The sequence below is a fragment of the Chrysemys picta genome, chromosome 4, assembly GCF_011386835.1.
Source record: "Chrysemys picta bellii isolate R12L10 chromosome 4, ASM1138683v2, whole genome shotgun sequence".
Taxonomy (NCBI): domain Eukaryota; kingdom Metazoa; phylum Chordata; order Testudines; family Emydidae; genus Chrysemys; species Chrysemys picta.
In genome coordinates, this window is record NC_088794.1 from 54,185,995 (window position 1) to 54,211,674 (window position 25,680).

The following is a 25,680-nucleotide window of genomic DNA, read 5'->3' on the forward strand; positions in this document are numbered from 1 at the left end:
GATGTGGGGATTACAGCGAGTCAAAGGATGAGGACATTTCTGAATGTGAAAAAGACATTTTGAAATGAGTAATCAAGGTGTTTGTTTGTTTTTCCCTTGCAGAGTTTGTCGTTGGTTCGTGTCTGGAATGACTTAATCCTCAAGGGATTAGTTAGGACATTACAGATATACAGTGTTTATAGAGTTAATCCAACTGTAAAGCAAACTAAATATAACATTTTTTGTGTGGTTGATACAGATATTTGAAAGCGTTTTGGGGGGAGGGCGGCGGGAGGAGGAATTTGACTTTAAAGTTTTCTGATGTCTATAACTCTTTTTTTCAAATTGTGTGTGTGTGTTTAGACACACAGACACACACACACGGTGGGATTTTCCAAAGAGATCCCTAAAACAGTTAATCCCGCAATTATTACTGAAAGCCAATGGGCGTGGTGCACCTTCACCCCCTTAGGCACTTACGAAAATCCCACCATATAGATGTGTGTATGTATATATGCACTAAACACAACTGTACCAACCCATGTCACAACCCATTCTTATGCAAATGTGTAAAACTACTAACTATATGCTATGTGTTTATTCCATTGTAGATGGCCACTGTAGACAGATACAAACCATAATGTTTTAGATGGCTGGTTATTTCTAAACTTGGTGGACATGGGCTTCTTTCTGCTTTCGACTCTTTGTCAAGTCAGCTTTCATATTCAGAGATAAGTATTTTCTCTCATAGGTTACATGGTTTCTAAATCTCAAGAAGCAAATTCATGTCTGAGAAATATCACTGGAAGCAGGGCCTCGGAAAATCTTCTCATAAGCTGTACGTTACTGCATGGAAGCTGCTGAGGCTGCAAACCATTTAAGACACCACAGCAAACATAAAAGACACGTATCTTACTAAATACCGCCATTGCTTTCCTAATAATGCTGTAACTGGCAAAGCTTGGCATTAGATAGGCTCAGCTCGACAAAGGGACATGACATTGTTTCCCAGGGCCATTGTGCACACAAAATGGGGATAAAAGGCAAAGAAAAACAGCTGTTTTATCACTGTTGGTAGAAACCAACATAAACTAGTAGTAGTTGAGTGGTTAAAGACGTTAAAGAGAGCTCTTTAAGGAAGGACAGTCTGGAATACTTTCTGGTCCCAGATGCTATCCAGTTCATCCTGTATGTGGTAGAAAAGACCTAAATTTATTCTTAATCAATCGTTTCTTCTATGACATTAACAGGATGAAACCGATGGCTCTGTCTTGCTCTTTTGAAAAAGTCCACACTATCTCCAGTGCTGTTGAGCGAACATGTGTTGTTTGGGGAAAGGTTTAGGTTCAATGGAATACATTTGCAGAAGGCCTGTCCTAGGTGTCCTGTTTGTTTAGCACAAGCAAGTCATTCTACAGATTCCACGGCTCGCTGGAGCTCCTGGAAAGAAATCATTAAGGAAGTGAGTGAGAGAAGGAAAATAATGCAAGTGTTTTGTTGGGAGGCAAAAGTCTAGGGTCAGCTCCGCAGCTGGGGCAATGCAGCATAGCTCTGTTATCGGCAGTGAAGTTTTGTCAGTTTACCGCAGCGGGGATCTGGCTCACCAAGTTTAGGTTGGTCCTGCTATGCCTATTCTCTAGGTCTGAGCAAAGGGGCAGAACTTGCACCCTTTTGGAGTACAATGGAGAGGCAGGTCTCCAGCCAGGGTAAAAAGGCAAGAAGGAAATGGTAGAGTAGAAACTCTTAGCCAGTTGATTTTTCACTTGGGATGCAAAAGGTATTTTTAACCCTTTGCACCTTGATGAGCAACATCTCTTTGCCTATACCCACACATGTTTATTTCTGAACTTTCTATGCAAGGATGTCAGCCAAGTGAAACAGATGGAGAATAAAGCCTCCCTGGGGTGGATTTGTGAACTTTGTAGGCTAAACAAAATCATAGTCCCAGTCTCAAGAGGGAATTTGGCCCAGGGACATGATGCCATCATACCTTTCAAATATGTAACCATCCATTTATGTGGTTCAAAATGTTCTTAGGAGAACAGCAAACTTTGCTTGTGCAAGATATCTTTTTGGTTTTAAAGTGCATTGTGCATATTTTTGGCAGGCATCACATTTCTCATTACTGGTGGTTGTAGGCACAATCTGAACAATTGTACGCTTACAGTTTGTGCATGCAGTTGCGCGTGTAAATGGGGCACACTCCTTTGAAATTCTGGAGCTGAATGTCCATAGCTGTAAAGTTAATAGGGACATCCTGCTGACCTGTTAAATGCATCAATGGCAGACTGAGGGAATCCCAGTGTAATTTTGCAGTTCATTGACATACGGTGCCTTTATTTTAAGGCACCACCACTGTCAGTTGTAGAGTAGCAGAATGTAGTATATCACTTTAGTTAAGGCACAAATAGCTGTAATTGGTTACTTTAATAAAATCCTATCGCCTTTATAGTAATTACTAAACTCAAAGGGTCAGATCCATACCTGGTATAAATTCCATTACTTCAGTAGAGAGTTTTATCTAAAACTAACAGATAGCTTCAAAAACATTGTCCCTTTAGTGTGGGGTTAGTTACTGACTCACATAAGAAAGCCCATTAATCTGATATGGCAAATCACACATTATCAGCCATCTCTGTGCTCCCAGAGCTATTTTACAGCTACTATTCCCGGTAAAAATGGGTGATATTAGACCGTATTCTCCCTGCTCACCATGGTGTGAATCTGGGGTAACTCTACTGAAGTCAATGGAACGATGCTGGTATAAAACGATTGTAAGGAAAATCAGGCCCACTGGGATAACAGAGGTCACTGCAACCAATTGGCTGGGTGTGTCCCCCAAAGCATTTATTTGCCAGAGAAGAACAGAGTTCAGCAAAACACCTGACACGTGGTAAGGGCATAACTCTCACTTCCCAGTAGTAACGCTGTACTGTTTAGAGAGACGCTGTTTCGTAAATGCATATCTTTAACTGTGACATCCTCCTCGACAGTATATTCTCCCCCCCACATTCTAAGTATATTTTGAGCCAAGGATTTTTTGTTTGTTGGTGGTTGAATGCCAAAATTGGGCTTAGCATACCCCCAAAGCAATACTAATGAGAACAGGCCCAGTGTACATAGCATGTTCTCTTGTTTGTAGTGGGTGGGTGGGAGGGGAATAGAGACTTACGAGGGAGGGAACATACCCAGCACCAATGCTGGCCCTGCCACACGTTAGGGCCTGGTATTTCCAGAGGACACTAGTCATGTAAATAACTCCCTTAATTTAGGCTGAGGTGAGCTTTTGGGGGAGGGTCCCCACATGTGCTTTGTTTTATGTATTTTAAATTCCTAGTAAAGGGAAGTGTCAGATCATCATCTGTCTTTGTAACATCCATAGCTGTATGGTCTATGCTGTAGAGATGTGAGAATAATGTCTGTTGTTTTAGCTGCACCATATGTACTTGCTTCACTAGAAAAATCTGAAATCCAATAAAAATGGCTGAAATGTCTTTGAACTTTTCTCTCTGGAGGGTGGTGGTTTTGCTTTCCCTGCCATTGGAACTACTGAAGAGTAAAACGCCCATTTGAAACTGGTCAGACCTCCTCACCTGGATTATTGTGCACAACATGGGTCTCCCCCCCGTGTTCAAGAAAGATGAAATCACTGGACCAGGTGCAGGAAAGGGCTGCTAGGGTGATCAGGAGAATGGAAAACTGATCCTCAGAGAGGGGACTGAAAAAAGCTTGGCTTGTTCGGCCTAGCAAAATGTGGTCTGAGAGGTGTTCAGATTACCCCCCAATGTATTTAGAAAGTAAACACCAGTGAGGGAGAAGAGCTATTTAAGATAAAGGACACTTTTGCACAAGATGTTACAGGCCAGGCATTGATTTAGGCTGGAAATGAGTAGAAGGCTTCTAGTCATCAGAGGAGTCAGGCTAGGAGGAGTGGGGACAACCAACCTAACTAGTTGTAAGATAAGATCTTGACACATTTACAAGCGGAATGCTATGACAAGGTTCCTGTGATGGTGGGGGCTGTGGCTCAGTGGCCCATGGGGCTCCCCTCTAGTCCTATAGTTTATGTTCCCAAATCTTATGCTGCAGCAGTCAGGAAGGAATGCCTCTGCCCCATGTATTGTTCTGAATGCCTCTCCCCCCACCTGCCTCTGAAGCATCAGAGATAGCTACAGCTAGAGGAGTAGGATAGGACATGAGGGACCAGCTTGATTAAAACTGGAATGCATTTTTGGACCATGTCTACACGTTTGTATATGGAATTAGTAGGGGACGGGATCACCTCAATTGACAGTAATTATAGTTCAGTTCCACGCTTTGTCCAGTTCTTGGCTGCGTTGGTGTAGATGCACAGGGTGAGGGACTTAGGAGGAAGATGACAGCTGGGATATGGAGAGCAAACTGCGGGGTGGACTATACATGGAGAACACTAGCTACAAAGACTCAAATCTTAAGTCGCCAGCTGCTTTTGTACAGGGCTTCCGGAGGCCTCATTTCCCCAACCGGGAGTACTGGGCACTCCTAGTAATTCTTCTTTCATGTTAGATGAGCAAGCTGCACCCTCACTTGGTGAACCCCACACATTATATATCTTTAATGGCCAGAATTTCAGATGTGTTGAGCACAAGTAGCTCCCGCAAAGTCAGAGCTCAGGACCTCTGAAGCAAAAGACTAAACTGGGAGGACTATTGCCGTTCTCGGTTTCAGTTGGGTTCAATTCCTCACACTGTATGTGCAATATTTGGCCAATCAAACATGGCTTATCCGGTTACATTCCTCACCACACAGACCCCACAAACAGGTACTAAGTTGGTATCCACAAAGTTCATTGTTCAGTTATTGCATTGAATAGGGTCTGATCCTGCATTGATTCATACATGAAGTGACCATTAGATCACTGTGTCCTCCTGCATATCACAGGAAATTACCTTTCACCCTGTTACACCGGCATTAAGCCCAATAACTTACGTTTGGCTACAGCAGACCTTGTGGTCTAAAGTATAGCTTCCAGAAAGGCATCCAATCCCTTGGTAGTTTGTTCCAATAATTAATCTCACTGTTCAAAATTTGTGCTTAATTTCTAATTTGAATTTGTCTGACTGACTTCCAGCTATGGGTTCCTGTTCTGGCTTTCTCTGCTGGATTACAGAGCCCTGTCCTAGGCTGTATTTTCTCTCATTGAAGATAGATTCATAGAATATCAGGGTTGGAAGGGACCTCAAGAGGTCATCTAGTCCAATCCTCTGCTCAAAGCAGGACCAATCCCCAGACAGATTTTTGCCCCAGATCCCTAAATGGCCCCCTGAAGGATTGAGCTCACAACCCTGGGTTTAGCAGGCCAATGCTCAAACCACTGAGCGATCCCTCTCCCGCACTTATATATGGTCATCAGGTGACCTCTCACTCATCTTTTTGAGCACTTGGTCTCTCACCAACAGGCATTTTCTCCAGACCTTAAATCATTTTTGTGACTCTCTTCTGCACACTCAAATTTTCCAACATCTTTTTGCAAGCATGAGCACCAGCCCTGGCCATGTCTCCCTAACGCCAGCCACAGAGGTAACATCACAGCCGTAGGTCTAGTCACTCCTCCCCTATTTATACAGCCCAGGATCACATTAGCCCTTTTTGCCACAGCATCATCCTGGGAGCTCATGATCAGGTGCTTATCCACAATTGACCCCTCAATCCTTTCAGAATCGCTGCTTTCCAGAATACCCCCCCCCCCCCAGGCTATAGTCTCTTTAACTTTGCATTTGGCTCCATTAAAATCGGTTTTGTTGGAATGGGCCCAAGCTCAGTGATTTTATATTTACTTCCAGATCACTGATGAATAGCTGAGGGCCTAGTACTGATCGCTGAACCACCCCATTCGCAACACCTCCCCCATTCCAGGATGGTTTCCCATTGACACCTACTTCTTGAGATTAGCCAGTTCTCAATCCATGTAATGAGTGTTCCAGTGCAAATCTTTTAATCAACGTAGAGCATTAGTCAAAGCCCATTACATCGATGCTGCGCACCCCAAACACCTGCTGGCTTGAGTATGATTTTACTGCGCCTACAGAATGCAGGATTAGGTCCCAGGGTATAGCTCAGCATATACATGTACAGATCCAGCAGGACAGGTGCATTGGAGGGTGGCTTCAGTTCAGAAAACAGAGAAATCATTAAGCAAGGGAGCTGGAGATCAAGGGATCTACATGGGACCATCCACTATGCAACCAGATGCAGCAAGTAACATACACGTGAGCACCATAAAACTGGAAGTCTGCTCTAACATGCGGTGTGTTTCACCTAGGAAGGCGCACGTGCACACACTAAGATAAGATGCCTGGCCAAACTAAAGTAACCCCATTTAGTGATAATGAATCTTTATTGAGGTGGCTGGACAGTGGACACAGGGTGGAGCCTGTAATTGGCCTGGAAGAAACAGGGACATATTGGAGTTGAGAAGGAAGGGCCCAAAGTGCCTTTCCTCACTCTGAGTTTAAAACCAGGTCTACCTTCTGTTACACCGTGATGCCTTTGTGCTTGAGGCTCTGGTGCAGCTGGTAGGAAAAGGTGCCTGTGGAAATAAAGCCTGTCTCAATCATTGAGCCTAGGAGGGAGTGAGAAAAGGAGAACTGATGTACTGTGATAAGAAATGGTTAGCACTGGCATCTTTCGGAATTAGCTCTTCCTTGCTCATCTGACTCAGTGACACCAGCTGCTTGTCAAGACATGGCGATCTGAAATGAATGTGCAAGTGACATCAAATGATGTAAGAGATGAAGCGTCCTCAATTTCAATTGGGCCCTAGAGAAACCAGAAGCTCTCCTTTGGGGAGCAGAGGGGTAATTGGGCTGATGTAACTGCAGCTTGGGAACCTGCAGCTACACGTCTTGTGCAGTGCGAGGCCATGAGTACGGCACAATTGCAGGCCTGAACGCAGCACACAATTCTAGGAGTTCACTTTAGTTAGCTGGACGGGTTGGGTAGAAAAGCCCCCATTTCTCTCTCTGCCATCTCCAGCCTTGGTTTGGGTCCTCTGCAGGGCTAACAAGCAGCCATCTGATCTCTCCTGGGCTAATAAAATGTACTTAGTTAAGCCCACATGAAAGTCACCTATGGGAACAGCCATCAGACAGCTCCCTACCTTGCTCTGGGGGTTGGTACCAGCCTATAGTCACTTTATATCACACCATTGGCCATAAAGCTACCCTGAATGGCACCAAAGATGCCATTGGTGTGGAGGGTGCAGGATGGTGCAAAAACATGAAGGAGAAAAAAAAAAGCCCCTTAGCATGAATGGCTCAGGGCTTTTAAAAAAAGTTCTCTGGTCTGAAACCTGGGGATAGCAGCACATGGACGCCACTAAGAGCAGGGCAGAGACGGGACGGATGCTGCCCTTTGAAAATACACGTACCTACTCTACGAGCCACAGTGACACTTGGCACTTAAGCTGCTGGCATTGGATGTCTATTTCATTAGGGGCTGCAGGACACCACTGGGTTTTACAGCACCATCATAAGGGATGGGAATCATCACGTCACCAGGTACCTGCTTCTATCCTGCGTGTTCCAGCACCGCTAAGACTGGCTGATGATTCATCATAAAAATATATCATCATGCAGCACTATTACGCCAGGCCCAGCCAAGCTATTCTTGGAGGGATTGTTCCATTGGTAATTACATGCCAGAAAGTACTTTGGGTGACCGAGTAGTTACTGGGTATGTGGGGGAGGATAGCAAAATAAAATGAGGATGGAAGGAAGTTTTTAAATGTGCCCACTGTATATAGGAAATGCCACTGGACTCAGTGATACCGCTAGAATTGGAATGCACCTGCTCTATACTATGGTGTAGGCTCATAGCTGCCTCTGTGTATCTCCTTCCCTCTGGGCACTCCCAGACTGCTGTCTTTGATGCCTATCCCACTGGGCTCCATGGGCGGTGACCCTCCAGAGTCTGAATAGAGTTGAGGCCCTGCCCCCTCTGGGGTCTCTAGGCATGCCGTTGAGGTGCAGATCCTTTGTCTAGCACCCCTTTCTGAAAACTGAGACCCCCACAATCCAACTGCCCAGCCCTGACCACTCAGGCTCTTCCACAGCTTAAGCACCTCCTCACCCAGAACTCCAGCAACATGGGTGCTCTGGGTCTATAGTTCCCCTTTCCCTTGCACGCGATGGGGAATGCACAAAAAAAAGAATTCTGCACAAGCTCTAAGCAAGTTATTCTTTATTTAGATACTACAAGAAAGACACAGAGCAATACAAAATAGCAAACCCCATACACATTTCCTTTCCTCATCACTCTGCCCAATCCCAAAGAAATCTCCAGAGCCCTCTGGGGTGTCCAAGATCCTCCTCCAGCTCATGGTTTCTCTTCAGGATTATGGAGTAATAGAATATCAGGGTTGGAAGAGACCTCAGGAGGTCATCTAGTCCAACCCCCTGCTCAAAGCAGGACCAACCCCAACTAAATCATCCCAGCCAGGGCTTTGTCAAGCCGGGCCTTAAAAACCTCTAAGGATGGAGATTCCACCACCTCCCTAGGTAACACATTCCAGTGCTTCGCCATCCTCCTAGTGAAACAGTGTTTCCTAACATCCAACCTAGACCTTCCCCACTGCAACTTGAGACCATTGCTCCTTGATCTGTCATCTGTCACCACTTTGAACAGCCGAGCTCCATCTTCTTTGGAACCCCCCTTCAGGTAGTTGAAGCCTGCTATCAAATCCCCCCTCACTCTTCTACCGACTAAATAAGCCCAGTTCCCTCAGACTCTCCTCCTAAGTCATGTGCCCCAGCCCCCTAATAATTTTTGTTCCCCTCCACTGGACTCTCTCCAATCTGTCCACATCCTTTCTGTAGTAGGGGGCCCAAAACTGGACACAATACTCCAAATGTGGCCTCACCACTGCCGAATAGAGGGGAATAATCACTTCCCTCGATCTGCTGGCAATGCTCCTACTAATGCAACCCAATATGCCGTTAGCCTTCTTGGCAACAAGGGCACACTGCTGACTCATATCCAGCTTCTCATCCACTGTAATCCACAGGTCCTTTTCTGCAGAACTGCCGCTTAGCCAGTCGGTCCCCAGCCTGTAGCGGTGCATGGGATTCTTCCATCCTAAGTGCAGGACTCTGCACTTGTCCTTGATGACCCTCATCAGATTTCTTTTGGCCCAATCCTCCAATTTGTGTAGGTCACTCTGGACCCTATCCCTACCCTCCAGTGTATCTACCATTCCTCCCAGTTTAGTGTCATCTGTGAACTTGCTGAGGGTGCAATTCATCCCATCATCCAGATCATTAATGAAGATGTTGAACAAAACCGACCCCAGGACAGACCTCTGGGACACTCTGCTTGATACTGGCTGCCAACTAGACATCGAGCTGTTGCTCACTACTCATTGAGCCTGATGATCTAGCCAGCTTTCTATCCACCTTATAGTCCATTCATCCAGCCCATACTTCTTTAACTTGCTGGCAAGAATACTGTGGGAGACCATCTCAAAAGCTTTTGCTAAAGTCAAGATATATGAGATTCTTCATAAAGGAAGCACCCATTCCCAACCACTCCTCTACCCCAATGTCCTTCTCAGTCTAGCTGGGGTGTTGGTAACACGGGGAAGGCTGATGTGGGGCAGTTCACCTGCACATTGGTCACAAGAGTGCTAGTTCATTGGCGGTGTCTCAAGCGTTCACTGCAGATGTTCTCCCTGCAGTACACTAGTGAAATCATTCCTTTGCTATAGCCCCCAGCAGGGTAAACCCACAGCAAAGTGTTGCTCCAACCTAGTCGGGCTTTCTGCACAGAAACATTGTCTTGTTCACAACTGTGGAAGCAGCAATGAATGGCCAGAGGCAGGCAGGACTTCCCTTGCTGGTCAGCCAGACACTGCACTGACACTAACACTTTCCCCTTGTGAACAGGTTGCTGTTTCAAACTTTGTAATACGTCCCCCAAGATGAAATACCCCAAGATGCTTCAGACACTGAAGTGTCTCTCCTGCTGCAGGTCATCTAGCATTTCCTTGCCCTTGGCTGTTCCTGCAATTAAATGGGACCCCTCGTTATAAAAGCACACCCCTCTCTCCTGCCCAAAGCTTCCTGTGTCTTGCTCTAGGAGTCCCTTGCGTTTATAGGGCCTGCCACCAACCACCATAGAATCGTAGAATATCAGGGTTGGAAGGGACCTCAGGAGGTCATCTAGTCCAACCCCCGGCTCAAAGTAGGACCAATTCCAACTAAATCATCCCAGCCAGGGCTTTGTCAAGCCTGATCTTAAAAACCCCTAAGGAAGGAGATTCCACCACCTCCTTAGGTAACCCATTACAGTGTGGTGTCACTAGAACCTCCCAACTAAATGGTGCTAAGAATTCTTTTAACATGAACAAGACAGCCTACTTGTCCCCTGGCTTCAGGTGGACAAACAGCTGGACTGTTTCTGCTAAGTTTTCCCAAGACATTCAACCTGAGGAAGATACCCACGTGGACACACTTTTGACGGGTCACAGTAATCAACGTGCAGAACCCACCATAAAATTCATATTCACCCACCATATGTGAGCTGGAAGCTCAAGCCTCCATTCCTTATCACATTCCCAGTGCTCTGAGATGCAACGAAGTATTTGATGAACTCAGGGAGAAAGAAAAAAACAAAAACAAAAAAAAAAAACCTGTTGTCCTGCACATTCTCACTCAATCCAGCTGCTGCATACTTCCCTTTGGCTCTAGAAATTCTGTGCTGGCACCTGGGTCAGCTAGAGCTGTAAACCCATAACTGCATTTGGGATCAGAGCACCTGCATCCAAGCAGAACAGATGAGCCTCAAAAAAAAAAAAAAAAAGGCTGGGGGGAACTGAACATTTTCCCATAAGAACAGCACTGACAGGCTGAAGTCCTCTTTGCAATGTAAACAGGGATTATGCTGGGATTTTTTTTTTTAAAATTGTTGACAAGTAGATTAAGGTAGCAGATCTGGCATTGATTAGCGCATTGGCAAAAGTGTCATCTTCGTTTTGGAGAACTCAGGTGCGAGTCATCAAATTCTTACAGGCTGACATTGACTAATAACCCTGGGGAGAATCGTACTTAACACATAGCGGAGTAAATCTCCATGAGCATGCTCAGCTGCTACAGCGTAAGGTGGGGGTGAAGCAATCAGAGGGGAAAGGCAGGTGCTGGATGAGGTGAAAGGTTGGGGGTGCCTAGCTGGATTAGACATGGAGATTAACAGCCTTACCAGTGGTAAACAGCCTCTGGGGTGTCTGTTACTGATCTGACTCCAAACCCAAAATAAGAGCAGATTGGAAGGATACACAGCAACTTCGGGTTTGTACAAATAGTCCTTAAGTTTTAGTGAATTTCCTAAGCCTGCTCTTCACAGAGCCACCAAGAAGGATCGTATTAGAGGCTGAATGCAGAGCATGTTATGTGCACACAAGCATAAATACAGTATACACGGAGAATCCATGTGCATGCCTAGTGCATACAGAATGTGTGCACATGAGCACACACCTATTCCTATCCCCACTCATGGTAGATGTTGGGTAGATATGCACACACCCTCTAACACATAGTATATACTAACCATGTACACTCACACAAAGGGTGTGCACGAAAGGCATACATCCACATACCGTGTGTACACGCACACCACCAGATCCTCAGCCCGCCGGTGCAACTTGGTGCTACTCCATTGAAGTCAATTTATATCAGCTGAGGACCTGGACTGAAATCATACACAGAGCAAACCTGTACAAACAGTACACACAGTGGTGCGAAAGCTGGAATTGTTATTCTCAGCCACCCTCTCACACTTAATACCAAATAGCGTGACTTCCCTTCCTCAGTATCAAACATTGTTATAATCCCTATAACCCTGACTCAGCCGTATTGTGAGATTACGATGCTCCAGGGGCAACCAACCTGTACAAATGAATTTGGAAGACGAAATGTTCCTACAGCTGTTTTTAATAACAACCTGCAGGATCAACCTCCCCCAGTTTCCCCACCTCCATGTCATAAAAAAGAAAACTGACACACACCTGTCTTAAAAGGAGATTTTATTTGTAAAACCCAGTGAATTTGGGATTGAGCCTTTAGGGTGCATTTGGATCAAACTTGGCTCTGCAATTTTTTTTAAAAAACTGAAAGCTGAGCTTCTCATATAATCACAGGACTCCAGGAACTGGGGATTTAAGACAGACACCAAATATCACAATACTCTCACTAGCTGGTAACACTGCAGCTCAAAGAAGGAAGGAGAGGTCCCTCTACATTGGCAGATTGTGTTGGGAATATGAAAGCAGCATAGGCATGTAACAGAACTAGTTCAGGCATGATAGCAGCCTGAGGTCTCCATGAGCAGAGAACATGGTGGTAGCAGGCGCTAGACAAAAAGCAGGTCTTAGAATTCGCAGCCTCCGCCAGCCACAGGCATGAGACAGGCTTATTGCAGGGTCTACAGGGCGTCTACAGCATTTCACAGTTGTCAATCAGCTCAACAGGCCTATTTTGCCATAAAACATTGGCATGTCGGTAAGGAGTCTCAGCAGGGAAAGACAAGAGGCCTGGCCTTTGCACCTTGTGGATTCATTTACACTTGTGCAAACAGAAAGCAAAGCTTGTTATAATGCTACCAGGTCAGAAGGCACTGCGGGTTTTGTCTATGTGGAGTTTAGATCCTTTTCCAAAAGGCAACCTGCACCGACACTGAGAAGCTCTCTCTCTCTCTCTCTCTCTCTTTATGAATTACCTCAAAGCTTTATAAATATGCCACTAGCACTGGGCTAATTGACATGGGGCCTCCGCTCAGGCAATAGAGGTTGCTGCTGTTAATCCAACGGCTGAGGTTCAGTCCACAAAAAAACAAGCCAGCCAATGGTGTCATTGCACAGAGTTTAGTGTAACACCAACAGACCCTGGTCGTTGGTGGGCGGGATCAAACCTGGGACTTCCGGAGCTAAATGCATGAGCCTCTGCAGCATGAGTTAAAAGTAGGGTGACCAGATGAGAGACATGAAATATCGGGACACGGGGGGGGAGGGGCCACTGATTCGCGCAAGCCTGGGAGGGAGGAGGAGGAATGCGGTGTGCTTGGGGAAGAGGCGGGGCCAGGGCGAGGATTTGGGTAGGGATCCAATGGGGCAGGGAGGGGGCAGAGTCGATGCGGGGCTGAATTGGGAGCGGGGAGGGGAGGCGCAAGCCGGAGTGCAAACTATTGGGACAATTTGTGTCCCGACCGAACATTGGTCGGGACGCGGGACAAAACAAGTAAATAATTGGGACAGTCCCGATAATATCGGGACGTCCGGTCACCCTAGCTAAAAGCCACGTGGCTGTAACTAAGGCTGTAGCAGACACATTAATCTCTCTCTAAGTGGTTTTGGTGCCACTAGATGGGACAGAACATCACACCCAGGAGGTACGTGGGTTACATTAGCTGAACAAATTCTTAGCCAATTTGGTTTGCACATCTCGTTGCTTTCTTCTTTGAGGAAACCCTCTTGTTCCATCACAGGATACAATTACTTCTGCTGTGGGATAGGAGTGATTCTTATGGGCTTCAAGCATGAGAACTGGGCCAAGGTTTCAGCAGGGCTGGAAAGAGCATAAGACGAGATGAGACCAGGAAGCAAAGGGCTACCTGCAAGTTTAAAGGTTATCTCAATCTCACAAAACCACCTCATTCCTATATAGCATTTTCATGCACAGACCTTGCAGTGCTTTACGAAGGAGGAAAGTATCCTCCCCACTTTACATTAGGGGAAAGAAGCAGGGCAGTGAGGTTCCTTGCTCAGTATCACAGCAGGGGAAACAGCAAAGCCAGGACTAGAACCACGTTTCCTGAGTGCCACAGCAGTGCTCCAACCAACCTCTCCTAAGTGGCACCTGGTCATTTGATACGTGGTTTGTGGGAAGGGTCAGGCCAGTTTGCCTTTTCCTAGCGATGATTCCCCAACTCAAAAGTGATGTGGATGCAACCTCCTGCAGGCCTGGGGTGGCCAGCAGCCAGAGGGTTAAAGACAAGGCCAGGATGAACAGACCAGGTTGCTTACAGGTTTCAGTTGTAGCCATGTTAGTCTCCATCAGCAAAAAAAAAATAAAAAATCGAGGAGTCCTTGTGGCACCTTAGAGACTAACAAATTTATTTGGGCATAAGCTTTTGTGGGCTAGAACCCACTTCATCAGATGTATGAAATAAAAAATACAGGAGCAGGTATAAATACATGAAAGGATGGAGGTTGCTTTACCAAGTGTGAGGTCAGTCTAACGAGATAAATCAATTAACAACAGGATACCAAGGGAGGAAAAATAACTTTTGAAGTGGTAATGAGAGTGGCCCATTACAGACAGTTGACAAGAAGGTGTGAGTAACAGTAAGGAGAAATTAAGTTTAGGTTTTGTAATGACCCAACCACTCCCAGTCTTTATTCAGGCCTAATCTGATGGTATCTAGTTTGCAAATTAATTCCAATTCTGCAGCTTCACGTTGGAGTCTGTTTTTGTTGTTGAAGAATTGGCACTTTGAGGTCTGTTATTGAGTGACCAGAGAGGTTGAAGTGTTCTCCTACTGGTTTTTGAATGTTATGATTCCTGATGTCAGATTTGTGTCTATTTATTCTTTTACTCAAAGTGATGACTCCATGATGCCATGGAGCGATAAACCTGCATGGGTGTGGCTATGTTCCTGAAACTCGTCCAGCACAAGCTCTTGGCTAGAATGCCAGCATTCCTGCTGGGGTGAGCCATCATGGGAAAAATCAATCGAGGGAGCATTCAGATGCCTGCTGTACAGCAGAGACATGGATGCAAAGTGAGTCAGAACCCCACCTTCCCCTACCTAAGCAGTAGGCAAACATGCTCATGAGAAAAAGGGAGGGAGGCACACACACAGCCAGATTCTCAGCTGCTGTACATCACCATTGCTCCACAGACTTCTGTGAGGATGCACCAGTTTACACCACTTGAAGATCTGGGCCAACGAGCCCACCATATGTGTAGCTGGGCAAATACATGGATTTCATTTGCATGGAAATTGATAGGATGATGGGGGTGGAGTTAGGGGACAGTCAGTTTCCTACTACAGTGCTAAGCAGTGGCACTCCAGGAATGTAACGATCTTTGGACGGGCAGAGTTTGGAAGCTGTGGGAAGGAGAAACGTTCTCCAATGTTACAGTGGGAATTTGTCCATCAGATTCCTAGACACACCTAGCGCTGGCTGAAACTCAGGATTTCTAGTTTGCAAGAAGTTTCAGCATTTCAAAATTTGGCTTCATTCTGATTCAGAGTGAAACCGAATTTTAAGTCTCTCATGAAGCAGAAATTCTGAAAGTATTGTGTTTTGGAAATGTCAATACATAGTGTTTTCAAGAGGAAATTTTCTCTCTGGGATGAGACGAGTGATCTTGATGTTCGTGTCAGTTTCACCTCTGCGATTGCTGTGTTTTGTCAGAACGTAAGAACGGCCATACTGGATCAGACTAATGGCCCATCTAGCCCAGTATCTTGACTTCTGACAATGGCCAATGCCAGGCTCTTCAGAGGGAATGAACAGAACAGGTAATCAAGTGATCCATCCCTCTGTTGCCCATTCCCATTCAGAAAAGTTCCAACCATCTCCAAGTACAACAGTCCTGCAGTGTTAAGCTAGCACTCACCTCATGCTTTGCTGCCCTAGCCCTCCTACTGCTGAGTGCATCATCATGGCAGTAGAATGGGAATCGACACAAATCGGTTGTGCTACCAGGAGCAAAGCCCCTCTGGAAAGTAACAGCACTTCTCATCTGCAAATCTCCCAGCACTTTACTCAGGTGGAAATGATCTCCCACATTTGTTTAACTGGGGGGCACAGAGAGGCGGACAATACTATTCAGCAACCTGGGGATGATACCCAAAGTCTGACTCCCAGTCTAGGGCCCCCATCTATGCCTTCACTGGGGTGCTGCACTTTTACAGATCCCATTGCACAATAAGCAATTACAGTTCTGGTCTGGTGCCCACTGAACTTAATGGAAATCCTTCCACTGCCTTCAGTAGGTCAGCCTTTTTGAGTGCCAGGGCTTCAAACAGGGGCATTCCACTCTGTGCAAGACAGACATGTGCCAACCAGGGCCGGCTCCAGGCACCAGCCTGGCAAGCAGGTGCTTGGGGCGGCCGCTCCAGAGAGGGGTGGCACGTCCAGGTATTCGGCGGCAATTCGGCGGACGGTCCCTCACTCCCGCTGGGAGCAAAGGACCTCCCGCCGAATTGCCGCCGCAGATCGCGATCGCAGCTTTTTTTTTTTGTTTTGGCTGCTTGGGGCGGCCAAAACCCTGGAGCCGGCCCTGGTGCCAACACCCCCTGCAACAGTGGGATTTGGAGGATGCTGCACTGTTGGGGAATGTCATCACTCAATGTTAGGCGAGACATTAAGCCCAGGGACTGGCCATCATTCCCTGTCTGATTGTTCACGTTCGGCAGCGGTAGATGAGCTGTTGCTGAATGCATATGATGCATTGATCAATGTATTTGATCTGGAAAGCTATCAACAGGCTCCCATCCCATGGCCTGCTCTGCATCCCATTTGCCTTCTCATACAAATGTTCAATTGATTCTGCTCGTAGATATTCATGGAACACCAGTATTTTCACCCAGATAAAACTCAACCTTCTGAAGTCCTTAGTTCTTCTCTACCATTCAGAATGAAAACGGTGGCAGCCCTGGCTGAGAACCAGTTGCACTGGTAGCACAGCAAAATTTCCCTAATCCAGAGGCTTCTGTGCTGGGAGGGATGGGGTTGTCCCAGAGCCTGCATGTTCCATCTCCAGGAGCTCAGCAGGGTCCCTCTAAAGCACAAAGTGAGTCTACGCTATTTTTAACTGCTAGTTTCAGCTCTCTGGCATTTGTTTTGTTGCTTTGATTTGGGTTATGCTCCTAATGAGTTGGAACTGGCAGTGCAGCTTGGCATTGAGACTGGCACTCCATGTTCTTCAGCCAAAGGGAGGAAAACACCCTGCCCAGAAGAGCACAGGGCTGGATGTAAACAGGCTGGCTGTTACAAGGTGAAGTGCGATCTGTCTTTTCATCCCATCAGCTCCCTGCGTGAAAACTTCCCATACAGGGGCAGATTTTCAGAAAAAGCCCATCTCCTGTTTAGACACACGCTGGATTTTCAGAATAGCTCAGCCCCCACCATGAAAGTTCAAACATATGGCCATGTCCCAGTGGGAACCGCTGGGTGCTGGGCATTTGGGAATCTGGCCCTGAGTTCTTGGAAGAGCTGACCCCTGATGTCAGAGGCCACAATTTTCAAACACAGCTATCTAAAGTTAAGCTCCTGAAACCACGTTTTGGCACCTAAATAAAAGTGCACCACAGCAACTCCCGCTGACGTCAGGGGGAGCTCAGACATCTGAAAAATCAGGCCATTGGTTTGAGTGCTTAACTTTTAGGCTTCTGGGCCAAGTGAGTAGTTGTTTGGGGGCCTTATGCTTTCAGTGCCCCATATGAGAAGCTTTAAAGGGACCCCTTTCAGAAAGTGCTGAGCGCCCCCGCACCAGGAATCAGATTCTTTCAAAGCAACTCACGTTGAGTCCCCAAACTCAACACTAGCTTTTGAAAACCTTGGCCTTAGGTTTAAAGTTTTGTCCTGGAAGATTATAAAGAGGATGCTCCCAGAGAACTCCATGTTTCTTATACACTCCTCATCCTAGAAAAGTGAGGGACAGGGCTCTGAGCTGCCACCAAACTGAAAGGAGACCAGAGGGGATTTTACTGCTGCCAATGAAGTCAGCCTGTTTCTGGATCACACCTGCTACAAACGGCCTTTTACCCATCATACAATTTAATGTGCTCCTGAAAAGCATAACAACTGTTGTCAGTCACACACATTTGCAGAGCCCAAACTAGACCCGGATTTGCAGTTGCCACTATCACCGGAGAAAAATGAGCACTTTTTCAGCAGATACAGCTAGCTGGTCCCTAACTCCTGTGGGAATTAAACACAGTTGAAAATCCCACTAGGCAACTCTCTGCATCTCTATGCACCTAACTACCTTTAAAAAAAAAACTGACCCCTGATGTGCTAGTCTGTAAAATGGGGGTAATGTTTTACTGTACCACACAGGGGGGTTAAGCATTTGTGAGGTGCTCATGTACTCCAGTGCCAGGAACAGACTTGTCACATGTTTATACAGCACACACTGCAATGATGCTGGAGTCCATAGGCGTTACCGCAATACGAATAAATATGATGTGAATACCTAGATAGTTTATTGTGTAAGCTCTTTGGGGTAGGGCCCCAAGGGACTCCTATGGGAGTGAGATGCCTTAATATCTTTGAGGATCTGAGCCCGTGTCTATGAAGTGCCGAGCATATATATTAATAAAACCCATCCCTCCAATTATGCACACAAGGAACAAACTTCTGCCGCGGGACACCTTTGGGACCTGATTTTCCTTTAATAACCTCACCCTTGTACTGTGAGGAAAGACCAATGGAATCCTAAGAGAGGCCTTTTCCTGCAGCTCAGTGGAATCCTGACATTTGAGCAAAACAAGCTGGGGATCAAAGGACTGGGTGAAGCCAGCTTGGGAAGATCTTATGGTCCTGTAACACAGCAGTGTTACCAATTCTTGCACTTTTATTGCAAGTTCCGTGGTATTTGGTGTTTCTCTTTAAAAAAGTGTGAGCACCTGGAGTCATGTGATTAGAAAAATAGCCAAGATTCTAAATATAAAGTACATTTCTACCCCTCCTGGCTGCAGAGAGAAGCTTGAAATGTGAAGTTCAAAGGCTCAGAAGCCAGCAGGCAAATAAAAATATCCCCCAATTTATCATTTTTAAAAATCTTGTTTTTTGAAGGACTTGACAACACTGCATTGTGGATAGGCAGACTACACAAGCTGGGCCCATAACCAGGTTCATTTCGCCCTTAGGATGACCAGGCCTGGCTGTTACTAGGGTTACCTTGAGCTATGGGTGAGGGGGTGGGCTGGAAACAGGACCCTGGTCACAGAAACCCATGTGAGTAATGGAGATTACGTCATGGGACTTCTCATCCCCGGGACAGGACTGATCATGGGGGTGTCAAAGCTGCTACGAAGGCCCAGGAAAGAGTGTTCTTTGACCCAGTGTTGATTCTGTTAACAGCTCTGCCGTGTCTGTACATGGATAACACAGCCCCCTCTGAGGGCTGAGAGAAACACTGGAATCCATCCTACACAGGATGGGTTGGCTCTTCAAGCCAATAGGACCATGATTCTGAAGGGAGTGGCTTCCAGAACCATCTGTGTATACACGCAAGCGTGCACACACACACGCACTTGAAAACAAGCTCCAGATCAGAGCGTCCTCCTAAAAATCTGGAGAGCAGACATCCCTAAGTGTTTAAATGTGATCACCCACGGGACAGTTTCAAGCGCACAAGAGGCAGAGAGGAAACCAGTTCCCACTGGAGGAAAAAATGGGTGTTAGACACTACTCCCATTTGTACTTGGAGGGGGTTGGGGGTGAGAGGAACCACACCTTGCAGACATATAAGAGAGTGAGTATAACCCATTGCTCACTGTGTTAGAACCAGAATATTAGGTTTGGAAGAGACCTCAGGAGGTCATCTAGTCCAACCCCCTGCTCAAAGCATGACCAATCCCCAATTAAATCATCCCAGCCAGGGCTTTGTCAAGCTGGGCCTTAAAAATCTCTAAGGATGGAGATTCCACCACCTCCCTAGGTAACCCATTCTAGTGCTTCACCACCCTCCTAGTGAAATAGTGTTTCCTAATATCCAACCTAGACCTCCCCCACTGCAACTTGAGACCATTGCTCTTTGTTCTGTAATCTGCCATCACTGAGAACAGCCTAGTTCAATCCTCTTTGGAAACCCCCTTTAGATAGTTGAAGGCTGCTATCAAATCCCCCCTCACTCTTCTCTTCTGCAAACTAAATAAGCCCAGTTCCCTCAGACTCTCCTCACAAGTCATGTGCCCCAGTCCCCTAATCATTTTCATTGCCCTCCACTGGACTCTCTCCAATTTGGCCACATCCTTTCTGTAGCGGGGGGAACCAAAACTGGACACAATACTCCAGGCGTGGCCTCACCAGCGCTGAATAGAGGGGAATAATCACTTCCCTTGATCTGCTGGCAATGCTCCTACTAATACGTCCCAATATGCTGTTGGCCTTTTTGGCAACAAGGGCACACTGCTGACTCATATCCAGCTTCTCATCCACTGTAATCCCCAGGACCTTTTCTGCAGAACTGCTGCTTAGCCTGTCAGTCCCCAGCTTGTAGCAGTGCATGGGATTCTTCCATCCTAAGTGCAGGACTCTGCACTTGTCCTTGTTGAACCTCATCAGATTTCTTTTGGCCCAATCCTCCAATTTGTTTAGGTCACGCTGTACCCTATCCCCACCCTCCAGCATATCTATCTCTTCCCCCCAGCATAGTGTCATCTACGCACTTGCTGAGGGTGCAATTAATCCCATTATCCAAATCATTGATAAAGATGTTGAACAAAACCGGCCCCAGGACAGACCCCTGGGGCACTCCGCTTGTTACCGGCTGCCAACTAGACATCGAGCCGTTGATCACTACCTGTTGAGCCCGACAATCTAGCCAGCTTTCTATCCACCTTATAGTCCATTCATCCAGCCCATACTTCTTTAACTTGCCAGCAAGAATACTGTGGGAGACTGTATCAAAAGCTTTGCTAAAGTCAAGATATATCACATCCACTGCTTTCCCCATATCCACAGAGCCAGTTATCTCATCATAGAAGGCAATCAAGTTGGTCAGGCATGACTTGCCCTTGGTGAATCCATGTTGACTGTTCCTAATCACCTTTCTCTCCTCCAAGTGCTTCAAAATGTATTCCTTGAGGACCTGCTCCATGATTTTGCCGGGGACTGAAGTGAGGCTGACTGGTCTGTAGTTCCCCTGGTTCGCTTTCTTCTCTTTTTTAAATATGGGCACTATATTTGCCTTTTTCCAATCATCTGGGACCTCCCCTGATCGCCACGAATTTTCAAAGATAATGGCCAATGGCTCTGCAATCACATCAGGAGTTCCCTCAGCACCCTTGGATGCATTAGATCTGCACCCATGGACTTGTGCATGTCCAGCTTTTCTAAATAGTCCTTAACCTGTTCTTTCACCACTGAGGGCTGCTCACCTCCTCCCCATACTGTGCTGCCCAGTGCAGCAGTCTGGGAGCTGACCTAGTCTGTGAAGATCAAGGCAAAAAAAGCATTGAGTACTTCAGTTTTTTCCACATCATCTGTCACTAGGTTGCCTCCCCCATTCAGTAAGGGTCCCACACTTTCCCTGACCTTCTTCTTGTTGCTAACATACCTGTAGAAACCCTTCTTGTTACCCTTCACATCCCTTGCTAGCTACAACTCCACTTGTGCCTTGGCCTTCCTGATTACACCCCAGCATGCTCTAGCAATATTTTTATACTCCTCCCGAATCATCTGTCCAAATTTCCACTTTGTGTAAGCTTCCTTTTTGAGTTTAAGCTCACCGAAGATTTCACTGTTAAGCCAAGCTGGTCGCCTGCCATATTTGCTATTCTTTCTGCACAGTGGGATGGTTTGTTTCTGCGCCCTCAATAAGGCTTTTTTAAAATACAGCCAGCTCTCCTGGACTCCTTGCCCCCTCATATTAGCTTCCCAGGGGATCCAAGTCTGTTTTTCTTAAATCCAGGGTCCATATTTTGCTACTCTCCTTTCTTCCTTTTGTGAGGATCCTGAACTCAACCATCTCATGGTCACTGTTGTGTTCCTGTCATCCCCATCCACAGAGAATGGGTGTCTGCAAGCAATCCATGCCAAAAAAAAAAAGTCTTTTAGTTCAATCTGCATAGGCTCAGGCTTTATATCTAGAAGCAGCAGCCCCCAGTTCAATACCCAGTGGCAACCAAGATGGCAATTGTTGCATGAGCAACGAGCATCTTCCTCTCACAATGAATGGCTAAGCAAAGTTATATTCCCTGTAACTCAATAATGTTGACTAGAAATATCTGTAATCTTACAGATCAGCAGCTGAAATGCCTTCGAGCAGGTTGCAATGGCTCATCGCAAGTTCCCAAGTGTTTCCTAGCTATACAGCAACTGATCTAGATAAGGAAATTTTTAACAAGTAAAGTACACAGTGATGGGCACACTAAAAATGCATGATAGATAAATAGCCAGTCCTTTGGATCTCACCATCGGTCTGATGAATGTCTCACTAAAAGTGATATTTTTAGATTTTTCTTAGAAGCTTTGGTCACGTCAGACACCCAAGAACCATCCCTCACCTACAATGGCGAACAGCTTGTCATATATAACTTTTCAAGTAACAGGCTATTTAATTTCACACACACCTTAGAGCGGCTAGATTCTCAACTGATGTTCCACTGTTGAACCTGAGAATCTGATCCCTAGGACTCAGTTCTCTGATTCACTCCAGGGTAAATCAAGAGAGTCACTGCATTAAAGTAAACGGCCTTGATTCTTATTTATGCTAAGGCCCCTTTACCATGCTCCATCAGGGTAAATGGAAGTCACAGTGGTGCCAAATCACATGTGCATTCAGTTTTAAGTTCCCTTTACTCTGCCACAGGCCTAATGCATTTACAGGGGGGGGGGGAGGGATAGCTCAGTGGTTTGAGCATTAGCCTGCTAAACCCAGGGTTGAGAGTTCAATCCTTGAGGGGGCCCCTTGGGGATCTAGGGCAAAATCAGTACTTGGTCCTGCTAGTGAAGGCAGGGGGCTGGACTCAATGACCTTTCAAGGTCCCTTCCACTTCTAAGAGATGGGATATCTCCATTAATTTCTATTTCTACAGTAGAAGTGGTGTAAGTGTGAATATAATTGGGCACATTAAGGTTTCATTTATGTTTTGTTTAGCTTACAGAGCATCTCAAAACCAAGTCTGGCCCATAGTTCCCTATAGCACAGGATATCATCTAGAATGATCCTTCACACTCCCAGTGCTTTGCACCTTCAAAGCACTCTACAAACACAAGCTAATTAATTAGCCATAGAAGGACATGACTAAGAGCTGCGAAGCCGCATGATTCAGTCTGCCTGCAACAGGTCTTTGAAGATGCTGCTAAAAACTAATTTCGTAGGAAGGCCTGGTCACACCAACTGGAGACTGTATTCCAGGGCTTTGAAAAGGAGGGCCAGCCTCAGTGCTGGAGTAACTGACTTACAAGGAGCCACACACAGAATGGAATTGTCCAAAACTCATTCATTTTTGACTGAGTTCTGTGCTGGAGAAAAATGCTGAATTTAACAGCCCTGCACAAAGAGTCCTGTCTTCTCTGTGGAAGTATAACTAGCAGCCAGCTCACCGCATGGGAAAGGGATACTTTCACCCAGCCTTGCTCCCAATATCATGTGCTGATCCTTTGATTTCTCTTTGCTAAAGGGCGTTCTTCAGGCACAGTGCCCTGTGTCCAGAGCTGTACCATTCCCACTCAGGGTCCAGCTACGCTCCACATCAAAGAATACTTGTAGCACAGGTAGGCCCAGCTGTGCCTGCTTTAATCTACCTAGCATGGGTAACCATAGAAATACAGATGTGATAGCACAGGCTTCAGCAGAGGCTAGCAACTCAAGTGCCTACCCAGGCTCCCCAGTTACTCTGTACTCTGGTTGTCAGTCCATGCTGCCATTTCTATACTACCACTGTGACCCATGCTACCTTGATTAAAGCTAGTGCAGGCAGGCATACCCATTGTAGAGGCACCTTCACTTGCAGTGTAGATGACCTCAAGTTTTCAGAAGTGCTCAACTCCCATTGTGACATCTATTGTGATACTGAGTTATTCTGGAAACAGGGCTTCCACTTCCCCGCCCCTGTAAGATGGGGATAATAGGACGGTACTTCCTCTGGCGAGGTCTCCCTAATGTGTACGTTCTTTGAGGCAGGGCATGTCCCTTATTACAGGCCAAATTTTCAAGAGAGCTCAGAGCCAGATTTCCAAGAGCTCAGTATTCAACCTGCTGAGCTCTCCTGAAAATCTAGCCACATATTCAGGTGCCAGAGTGGGAGCTGGGTCCTCGTGAAAAGTTTGGCGTGGGTGTTTGTACAGCACCTAGCACAATGGAGCCCTGATCTCAGTTGTGACCTCAAGTTACTACGGTCATAGTGATTACTGTAGTCTCATTCAGTTCACGCCGGTTTAATCCCACCACCCAGCTCTGCCTTTTCTTTCCGCACTTTGTTTTTCCTTCTTGAAATTTTTTTCTGCCAAGAGGAAGTGCTTCAGTGAAAGTTTTGATTAGTCTCCCTCTCCACGTATTGCAATGGCAGCAGCAGCTGGTAATTTGTACTGGTGCTATGCCAGGGTGCCTCCCAGGGGGAATTAGTTGCTCATGTTTGGGGCTTTTGTGCGGCAGCCACAAAAAGACAATGATATTTAAGATTTACTTACTAAGCTGTTCCTTTGTCATTTCAATGTTTGGGTGAATTCCGGAACACTGTTTTCTGCAAGTGAATTGCACTAATTGCAGCCATATCGAGTGTAGGCAGGTACTGAACAAGATTTGCTATTACACCTCAATCCCAACCTGCAAGCAACTGCTGTTATTCCAGACATGAGCCCCCCTCACCCCAGCACTTCCAATGCACCACAATGCCACCCAGCTGTTTACCAGCCATGCATATATACACACACCCCTTCACAGCTCTGCTGATATGCCTTAAACCTGGCCTGCAATACAGCACAGATATTTTTTGTATAGAATCCATCACATCAGCTATGCTTCACATGAGGCAGATAAAAAAAAACACCTAAGAACAAGAAGCAGAAGGAGTGAGGCAGAAATGGGAAGGTTTTAGCAGCGATAAGAAAATGGACAAATAGGTGGCAAGGCATGAGGAAACAGGGAGGCTGTTGCAGATGGCAAAAGATAGAGGGGAAGGCTTTTGCAGGCAGAGTGTTGTGAACACGTGAAGGGTAAGAGATCAGGCAGGTGCTAGAGAAGAGGAGTAGAAAGAAATATCCAAGAGCAAGTGAATAGAGTCAGGGTCATTTTAAATTGGCTCTTGAAATGAATTGGCCCCAAGTGGGGTTATCTGGGAATGGAGTAACATGGCCATTTCTTTGTCCTGTCCATGTGCGGAGGGCAGACCTCAGCTTTCAGCACTAGCTGGAGGCTCGGGAACTAGGACCTGCAGGTCACAAGGAAGGACCTGGATGAGAAGCTCAGTGTTTGCAAATCTGTTTTTTGCATATTGGACCAGCTCTGGTTGGTCACAACAACGGAGAGACACCTCCCACCCTCTGAAGATGCCAATGGCTTTCTCTTCAGCCTGAGAGCAGCGTTGCTCAGTGATGAGAAGACCCTGCTCACACAGGCAATGGCACAGACTCTGCTTTCAGCACCTCTTCCCCTGACTGGGAGGAGAGATGGAGGCTCGGAGCTGCGATATCCCCCAGGGCCATAGGAGCGAATAAGCCTCCAAAGCTGGAGCCGACGGTCTCGCCCCAGGAAACAAGAGATGCTCAGACACCACCACAATGGTGCAGCATGAGGACACAGAGTGCAAGAGAGACATGGCAGGAAGGGATCCCAAGAGGGAGGAGAGCTCTGATGTGCAGGGAATGGAGAGCAGTCACTGGTCCCAGCCCATTGAGGGCTTAGAAAGTATGGGCCAAGTGAGGCCACATGTCCAGCTGATGTAAATGGTGCAGCTGCTTTTGACATCAGTGGAGCCAAATTGATTTTA

The 25,680-nt window shown here is 46.4% G+C and overlaps 2 protein-coding genes across 3 annotated transcripts in view; one reads left to right on the top strand and one right to left on the bottom strand.

Annotated features, from left to right (window-relative positions):
• PKP1 (plakophilin 1) overlaps nt 1-3,473 on the top strand; it is a 54,329-nt gene extending 50,856 nt beyond the window's left edge. Inside the window, exon 14 of the mRNA XM_008176902.4 lies at nt 103-3,473. The gene's annotated coding sequence lies outside the window, so the exon portion shown is untranslated. The remainder of the gene's footprint in view (nt 1-102) is intronic.
• The window catches only part of TNNT2 (troponin T2, cardiac type), a 96,693-nt gene that overhangs the window by 11,988 nt on the left and 59,025 nt on the right, over nt 1-25,680 (bottom strand). The window lies entirely within an intron of this gene.